This window comes from Callospermophilus lateralis, unplaced genomic scaffold (genome assembly GCF_048772815.1).
Source record: "Callospermophilus lateralis isolate mCalLat2 unplaced genomic scaffold, mCalLat2.hap1 Scaffold_45, whole genome shotgun sequence".
NCBI classification, from domain to species: Eukaryota; Metazoa; Chordata; class Mammalia; order Rodentia; family Sciuridae; genus Callospermophilus; species Callospermophilus lateralis.
The window spans coordinates 10,430,127-10,439,359 of record NW_027514398.1 but is presented as its reverse complement, the minus strand read 5'-3'; the positions used below and the strand labels follow the sequence as shown (position 1 = coordinate 10,439,359).

The 9,233-nt window shown below is 36.5% G+C and overlaps 1 pseudogene; it reads right to left on the bottom strand.

Annotated features, from left to right (window-relative positions):
• Positions 1 to 8,184: 8,184 nt before the first annotated feature.
• LOC143388809 (gamma-butyrobetaine dioxygenase-like) overlaps positions 8,185 to 9,233 on the bottom strand; it is a 37,128-nt pseudogene continuing 36,079 nt past the window's right edge.

Sequence of the window (9,233 nt, the reverse complement as noted above, 5' to 3'; positions counted from 1 at the left end):
TATTGCTTATCTTTGAAGTAAGTGGTCACAGTTGCCCTTAAGATTTATCACAGTGATTATCATCAAAGGAATTTGTTGTGGTTCTGTGCACGCAACATCAACATAGTTGGTTCATTCAGTAGGGGAACAAAGGATAATAAAAACTAGTACAAAGAATAACAATTGTCTCTGTGTTATGGTCTCTGTGGTATACATTTTGTCCTTGTGAAGAGTTCTCTCTCTCTCTGCTTCCTGGGGCCACGTCTTGAGTTGTTTCCTTTCACCACACTCTTCTCCTATGATGTTCTGCCTCACCTCGAGTCCCAGAAAATGAAGTTGGCCATCTATGGACTAAGACCTCTGAAACCGTGAGCCCCAACTTTTCCTCCTCTGATTGTTTCCTCTTCTAATTTTTCTTGTCAGGTCTTTTGGTTGCAACAGAGAAAAAGCTGACTAAAACATCGTGAGACTGATTTATCTTCTTGTTCATTGGCAGTACTGAAGTATAGATGGGCACAAACTCATCCCATTTAGATATGGTGTTCTATTCAACAAGAAGGAAAATTGTCCCCTCTACTGGGAAAATGGTAAATCAATCTATTTATGAGGATGACCGAGATAATGGAATGAAAGTGTGTGTGTGTGTGTGTGTGTGTGTGTGTGTGTGTGTGTGTGTGTGTGTGTATTTCCTCCTTCCAGTATTTAATAGGCAATTTGCAAGAATTGTTTCTTAATTTTCTTTTAGGTGATGTCAGTTACTTTTAATATATGATTAACTTATGATTTTGATTTAGAAAAGTATGCATGATACACATGCACAAATACATAATAATTTTGTATTTATGAACCTCCTTATGTCAAATTCCTGAGCTTTAAATTCCATCAAAGATAGAACAAAATCCTTTGGGGGTTTAATAATAACGGGAGTCAGATATTAACATGCTATACTGTACCCTTGTATCAACATTATTAATGTAGAAAATACTCAAGAGTTAAAACACTCAGTATGCTACTACTAAGATTAAATGAAAGCAAAGAGTCTCATGATTTGGTCAAATTATTTTATGTTTCAACTAAAATAAACAAATAAAAAGGTGATTCTCATCAGAGACACTGATTAGTTAATGTAATCAAATACTTGAGAATCCAACTACTTAGTTATAGGTAATGTGGCATTTTCTTTTACCTTCTCTTATTCATTCTCTGGTTCTCTTCTTTTCTTTATTTCAATCTGAGTTTTTGACACATAAATTTGTTTCTCTCTGAGCTTCTTTTAATATTTCCTGCAAAGCAGATATAATGGCAACAGATTCAGTTTTTGTTTGAGAAAATTTCTGCTTCTTTTTCACTTTTGAAAATTCCTTTTCAGGGTCTAGAAATTTAGGGTGGCAAATGTTTTTTTTTTTTTTTCACAACACTTTAATTATTTCACTTCACTATCTTTTTGATTTCCTGTATGGTGTCTGAAGATAGGTATAATATAATTCTTATCATTGCTTCTCTGTAGATAAGCTATTTTCCTCTGGTTTCTAACAAAACATCTTTAATTGTCTGAAATTTGAACATAGGTATGCCTAATTTTTTTTTTAATGTTTGTTCTTTATTTTGGCATTAGCCTGCTTTGTGTTCTCTGACATTTTTGGATCTGTGGTTTGGTGTCTAACATTAGTTTTAGGTAAATTAGTCATTATCACTTCAAATATTACCTCTGTTTGCTTTTGTTCTCCTTCTGATGTTTCTATATTGTCTATATTACACCTTTTATAGTTGTCCCACAGTTCTTGTATATTCTGTTGTTTTCTCTTGTAATCTTTTTTCCCTTTGATTTTCATTTTGGGAATTTCTATTTTCATGTCCTCTCAGAAATTCTTTCTTCAGTCATGTCTGGTCTACTAAGGAGCCTGTCAACGGCATGCATAATTTCTCTTATAATAGTTTCAATCCCTAGAATTCTTTTTATTTTTCCATGAGTTTATTTTTGCTGCTTGTTTTGTCCATCTGCAATATCCACTTACATATTGTCTACTTTTTCCCATTATGAGATTATATTAATCATAGTTTAAAAATTTCTATTCTAATTATTTCATAATCTTGCCATATCTGATTCACTGAAGAGGCTATTTCTCCTATGTTTCATTGGTATCTTGTAACTTTACTGAAGTTGTTGAATTACCCATTTTTAAGTGGAGCATTTAGGGTTTTCTGTGTAAAAGATCATGTCATCTGCTAACAGAGACAGTTTAATGTCTTCCTTTAGTTTAAGTAGAATCAACCATGCTCTAGTTTGGTTATCACTTGCACAGAATATCTTTCTCTTTCTTCACTTCACTTCTGTGCTTTTAAAGCTGAAGTGGGTCTCTTATAGGTAACATATACTGTTGGATCCTGCTTTTATTAATATGTTCAATCACTATTACCATATTGTTAAATTCTTTTCTGACTGTGCTTCTTAGTTCCTTTATTTCTCTCTTGTTGTCTTCCTTTGTGATTTGATGATTATTTGTAGGGGTATGTTTTATTCTAGAGGTTTTCTCTTTGGGGTTACAATCAGACTTGTCTGAAATATTTTACAGGTGTAGCAGTCTATTTTAAACTGATCACTTCTATTAAATATAAAAATTCTGAACTTTTGCTTCTCTCTACCACACAATTTATACACTACAATTACAGACAGAATTAGAGAATTCTGAATTTGACTATATATTTGCCATTACCAATGAGTTTTATATTTTCTAATGTTATGTTGTTACTTTATGTCTTTTCACTTCTATTTGAAGAAATCTCTTTGGGATTTGTTCTAGGTCTAGTGGTGATAAACATCCTCAGCACTTGCTTATCTGGAAATCCTTTCTTGCTTTCTAAAGGACAGTTTTGACAAATACAGTATTCTTGTTTGGCAGTTTTTGTCGTACACTTTGAATATGTCCTCTTACTCTCTCTTGGACAGTAAGGTTTCTGTTAGAAATATAGTCTCATGGAGGCTCCTTTGTAGTCATTCTTTTCTTGCTGCATTCAACATTTTCTTTATCTTTGCCTTTTGGCAAATTGGTTACAATGTGTCTCAAAGAATATAGTCTTTGAATTGATCTTGCTTGTCCTCCTTTGTTCAATTGCTTGATGATGTCTGATAGGTCAGGTATGCTTTCTTGTCTTTTTTCCCCTACTTTTTCTTTTCTTTTTGCTCATTGGCTTATTGTCAATGCCTTGCTTTCAAGTGTGCTAATTCCTTATTCTGCATGACTGAATCTGCTGCTTTTCTGGTTTTGTTTAGTTTTCTAATCTGTTTTTCTGTCTTATATCCCACTGAATTTCTTTACACTGATTAGTTTGAAATACTTGTCAAGTAACCCAGGGATCTCCATTTCTTTGGGGTTAGTTATAGGAAAGCCATTAATTTCCTTGGAGATGGTGTGTTTGTCTCTTTCTTTGATATATGTAACCTTGAATTAATATCTATGCATTTAAAGAAGCAAACACTTCTTCAGGTATTTACAGACTAGTTTTAGCAGGTGAACATTTTTTTTCAGTTGGGTCTCTGCCTTGATGTAATTGCTTCTAGGATCACAATTGACTGAATCTATAGCAGGTTGCATGACCTCTGATGGATCTTGTGGTTGGAAGGCCTGTTATTTGAGGCTCAGCCAGTGTGAATCTTGTCTGGCCCCTGGGTATACTAGACTGCCTCCAGGACCTGGGTTAGTAGTGTTGGAGCTGGGACAGGGGTCTACTTCAGGGTCTATAGTTATGTCCATAGACAGCACATTTGCTGCTGGGTTCACAGAACGTTATGTCTCCTATCAGGTACCTGGGAAGGCTCTTGCCAGGTTATTAGGTGGGATTTGGGGAGGCAATACCAGAAGAGAGTCAGAAGGATACTTCTGTGCTTACAGTTGAGACTGTTGTCTATAAGTCTACCTTCAGGTACATGGTACATGGTGCTTCTTGCTGGGGTCCTGGGATCTGTTTTCTAGAGTTGCCTTAGGATCTGTAATCTGACTGAGAGAGCAAGCAGAATCCAGGGGCATGAAATGGGCATGTCTCATGGTGGATCCCTAGCCTGCAGCTGAGAGGGCCTGGAGGGTTGCAGGGCTCTTTCAGGATCTAGGCAAATTGGCTTCCAAGGTCATGGACAAATGTGTCTCTTAGTGGGTCTCTATGCAGGCAGGAATGTTCCGATATGGCTGGGAGCAGAGAGAGCTAGGTCACAACTCATTTTAGCATCCTCAGCTGGAATCAAATTTGGCAGCCCTATTACCTAGGGCATGGGAAGAAGGGGAATGATTCACCCTTGGTCCCACATGATCCTGTGGCAAGATGAAGGCCAAACAGAGCTATATCTAAGACCACAGGAGGTAGGGCTGATTCTGGGTCTGCTACTGGAGTATAGATCTGCCTTCTCAAAACAGGCCTTTTTAGTCTTGTGTCACTGGGATTTTGTCACTTCCTGCCGGATTCTCAAAATTCCTTCTAAAAGTGCATTTTCTGTTGGTGGCTGTCAAAATTATTGTTGCTTTGGGGGGATATGAGTGTAGAACCTTCTTTTCTACCATCCTGTTGGCCAATTGAATTGAATTTTGACGAAGAAAGGGGTGTTTTTGAGCTAAAAGGCAGTATATAGAGAAGGGTATTTTAGACAACTGGGAAAAAAGTGTGCACAGATTCAGGTATACATTAAGCTGTCACATCCAACTCTATCACATATTCATTCCAAGAACTTTTGCTTCAAATGTATCCCCAGTGATGTTTAACACACAGGAATACTTTTCTCTAAAAGACTTCTCCCATTTCATAGTCTAAACTTCTGAAGAGAAATTAACATCAGTGTTACTTGGATATAGAATTTCTTTTCTTGCATAAATTCCTTCTACCAGTATTCATTCGCTTGCCTTTTAATGGTTGGCTAAAAGAAGAGATAGAGATCATCAGGACACTGTGTGACATGTCATTCTGGTGAACTGTGGAGTTATTCCAATTAACTAGCAAGCAGCTAACATTCTCCAAGACAAATCAGAGAAATGGAAGGCAGTAGCATCTATACCGCCAATAGGGGTATTTCCTAATCCAAGTTACATCAGGTCTGTTATGAGTTTGGGGTAAGTCAATTCTTCAGACAATTGTGTCCAGGAAACCCAATAATTTTTATTCAGCATCAGCTGCTTTGCCCAATATATGTCATGTCATATATAACACTTAAGAAATTGTTGCAATTGCATCCAATTCTCTGTATCTCCTTTCCAGGACAGAAATAATATTTGCTGCATAGAAAGAAACAGGAAGGCTGTAGAGTGGTGGCTTGGGACACTGCCTTCTGGAGACAAAAATACAATATGTGAGAAGTTTATATGATTTTGAATATAAGCCTGTATTTTTCATAAAACTGATTATGAAAAATATCATTATTTTATCATCAACCCATTATGGCTGTGTCTTTAGTCACTATGTCTCCAAGGAAGCAAGTGATGATTTCAACTACAGTCTTTACACTTTCCAAATGTAGATTTCTAATCCAGATCTCTGTTCAGAGCTCTATGTGCACATATATCCAACTGCCAAATGGACAGCTGTCACTTCTCTGTGTAAAGCATTTTCCTAATGAGAAAACTAAGAGAGACCCTAGACATCTCCCTTCTTCTTATTTTTTGTGGGTCAAGCCTTTTAGATCTGGCCTTCTAAGTATCCTTGTATCCCACCTTCCCAGTGTTCTAGTGCAATCTTTCTTCATTTTTTATAAGGCTCCCAGCAGTAATCTCCTAAGTAAATTTATGGGTTTTAGTTTTGCTAACATACAATTTCCTCTACAATGAAGCCAGATGGGTCCTTAAAAAAATTAATAACTGATCAAGGCATTTCACTGCTTGATTCCTTTAAATGGCTTTTCCTTGCTCTTTCAAGACAAAATACCAACTCTGTAATGCAGCGTGCATTTAAACATTTCATGATTTGGCCTTGTCTCTGTCTTCAGTCTCATATATCTCTTCTCACCCTAACCCACCCTCTCCCTCTACAACCTCTATTATTATAAGTAATAACAGTTAACATCAATTGAAAACTTACCCTGAGCTGGAACTATACTAATATGTATATATCAGTATTTTCCAAACTTTACTAGTGATGCATATCACCTGGGATACTTGCTAAAAATATAGTTGGTGTCATTGTCCCATACTTATTGAATCATAATCTTCAGGGAATGATCTGGGATGCTGTCTTTTTTTCTGAAAAAGAAAAGGCACTGTGCGTGTGACTCATCATCTCAGAAATTTTGGAAAACACAGCTTCATTTTATTTATAATTTTTATTTAAAAATATATGAAATAATAACTGTTATTAGTCTCATTTATAGGTAGAAAGAAATGAGGCTTTGGGGGAAAGAGACATGGTTAAATGATTGCCATCATTATGATTTGAGCCTAGACATCCAATCCCAGCATTTACACTGCTGCTATAGTCTGCTTTCTGCTTTTCTCATTTAAGAGTCAACACGTGTTCTGTGTTTACTCTCAACTATCTGTGCCTCTTATGCTTTAATTGGAGAGCATAAGAGACACAGATAATAGTTTTACTTGGAAAATTACCATTAGTTCTCATAATTAACTCAGACTGCAACTTTCCTGGAGCCTTCTCGTTCTGGCTTGGTTGCCTTCCTATGAACCATCCTGTTAATGTGACACATCATTATCTAATCCTTATCTGATTCCTTAATAGGCTATAAAAAGGCTATTTCAGGACCTTCTGAATCTTTATTCTGCATATATCACAGTGTGGGATAAATATCTGCTAAATGAATAAAAAATGTAGTGTCATTTGGAAAGTGCCTGGAATTTACATGCTTTGAATAGATGAATCTGGCCTCACTCCAGTAAATTATTTGTTTTGAGGTATTGAATGCTGCACTTTTGAACTAGGTCATTCCCCTATTGAACTCACCTATTTTCATTTTAGGAGTATTTGAGGAGAGATTGGGAATCCAGCCCATTCCTTTTCAAGTTCAAAGAAATGAAGCATATGTTACACACTGCAGTGGCCCTCGTCAAGACCAGATAATACAAAAGGACATGGAAGTCCCCTGGTGATGTAGACTCAATACCAGAGTTCAGAGCATCAGAGGAGTGTTCTGACATGGGATAAAGGTACTCTTGACCCAGACTCTGAGTTCCATGGAAACTGTGTGAAGCAAAATTAAAATATGAATAAAAGCAATGTTTACGTGTGATCTTGAGGCAACAGGGAGTGCCCTGCCGGGGTGGCAGTGGTGTTTAAGACTTTTAGAACAGGAGGCTTGGTTGGGTCCAAATACTATGGACTAAAAGATGTCTGTATTACTGGAATTTCAGCAAATGCTAATGGATAAGGCTCCCCTTGTGTCAGGGCTGAGGAACTGGGCTCAATAGGACTGAGACTTCCATTGCTGTGTTCCACCACTAGAGCAAGGCATTGGCCCTGAAGAGAGCAGAGGGTGGCACACATGTAGCCTATTCATGAGTACTGCCTGTGTCTTGGTTTTTCTTCCCAGTTGTTACTGGGAGACAAGGAATAAGAATGGATCCATGACAGGGGTAAGCAATGCTGGTGGTCCGTGGGAGTTTTATTTGTGGTAAGAGAAATTTAGGGAGATAAGATTATTTTTTTTCTTAGTTTGGTATACTTGGCTTTGCTATCATAATTTAGGTATTACAAAACAATGTTGAGGTCACCACGTTGGAAATTTGGCTAATGGAATTCTATAACAAAAGTGAATAAAAACGTTCTTTGAAAATATGTTTTTCCCAAGACAGTCATATGAAGTCATGAAAAATGAGACTCCATAGGCAACAGAGCAGAAGCATGTTTTAAGAAACTTTATCTGAAGCCCAAGTTTTATTTGAAGCAAAAACTCTGTTAAAAAAAACTGTAGAAGAAATTTTTCATTTGCTTTAAAAACTATTTGTAGGCATTCTGGAAACACTCTTATGTGGGCAGAAGAAATTAGGGTCTAAACATTCAATAAGACAGAAGAATGATTTATTTGGAGAAGAGGTTATATTACTACACCATTGAAAAGGCTGACATTAAGTAGAATTACAAGCAACAGTGTATTTTTCTGAGGGTGTTACATGTTCAATGCTAAATTGATATGTGAACCATACAGATTGTGATCTTTGAATAACCATGACATATCTTATAAATGCAGTCACCAAAATCTTATTAAAATTAGAGACACAAGATTCAGTTCCCATTTGCTACACCCTGCTTTAAGATGTGAAGCCTTGACATCACCACATCCCAATCAGCATAAGCTCCCTACAGATGGAGAGTTATCTCAGTTCCTGCTTCATACTTCGTCGGCCGTGGAGTAAGCGCCAATTACCAAAAGTAATCACATCACCTAAATGAAAGAATTTTTCCCATTATGAATAATTTGTGTTTAAATGATTTACAAAGCAGGCAAATATAACAGGCAAAACCCCACTGCTACTCAGTTCATATCAATAAACAGCACATTTATTTCTTTACCCAAAACTGCACATTTCTGGTCACACTAATCAACCTCTAGATGCAAACTGCTTTACACCTTGACACTTAAATCACATAGCCTGGTAGGCTCCTGTGGACACCTTAATAATTCTTAATTGGAAGATTTGCTCTGTGTAAAGCTTTTTATTATTTTTGACTGCTTGTCACTTATCTCATAATTAGGAAATTGTTCACCTAGTTGAACAGTTTCAAATCATTATAAAGACAATGATATTCTTATTTGGTCTTTTATGGACTTTATTTTTAAGATTCGTAAGAACTCTAAAAAGAGAATTACCCTTTCATACGTGAGAACATCAAAACTTCAACAAGTTGATGGATTTGCCCAAAACTGCATTGCCTTCACATGGTAAACTTGGATTCCAACTATTTTCCCCCATGGTGTTTCAGTTTACATGTTGCCACTCTTAAAATCAACCTGCTTTTACTGCGTGGGTTTATGGTGATTTCTAGTATTTTATTATGCCAAAGTTCAATTTTAAAAATAATTTCCACCATGCATGGTGGTGCACTCAGGTAGTCTCAGCTTCTTGGAGAACTGAGATAGGAGGCTCACTTGAATTCAGGAGTTTCAGACCCATCTTGGGAAATATAGCAAGACACTGTCATGAGAAAAAATAAGAAAGACAGATAAAGAAAAAAGAAAAGAAATAAAAACAATTACAGTAAAATGAATCTTCCATTTGGCCAAATCAAGAGCAGAGAAAAATTATGCCTTTCACTATAGATAACAAAAGCCT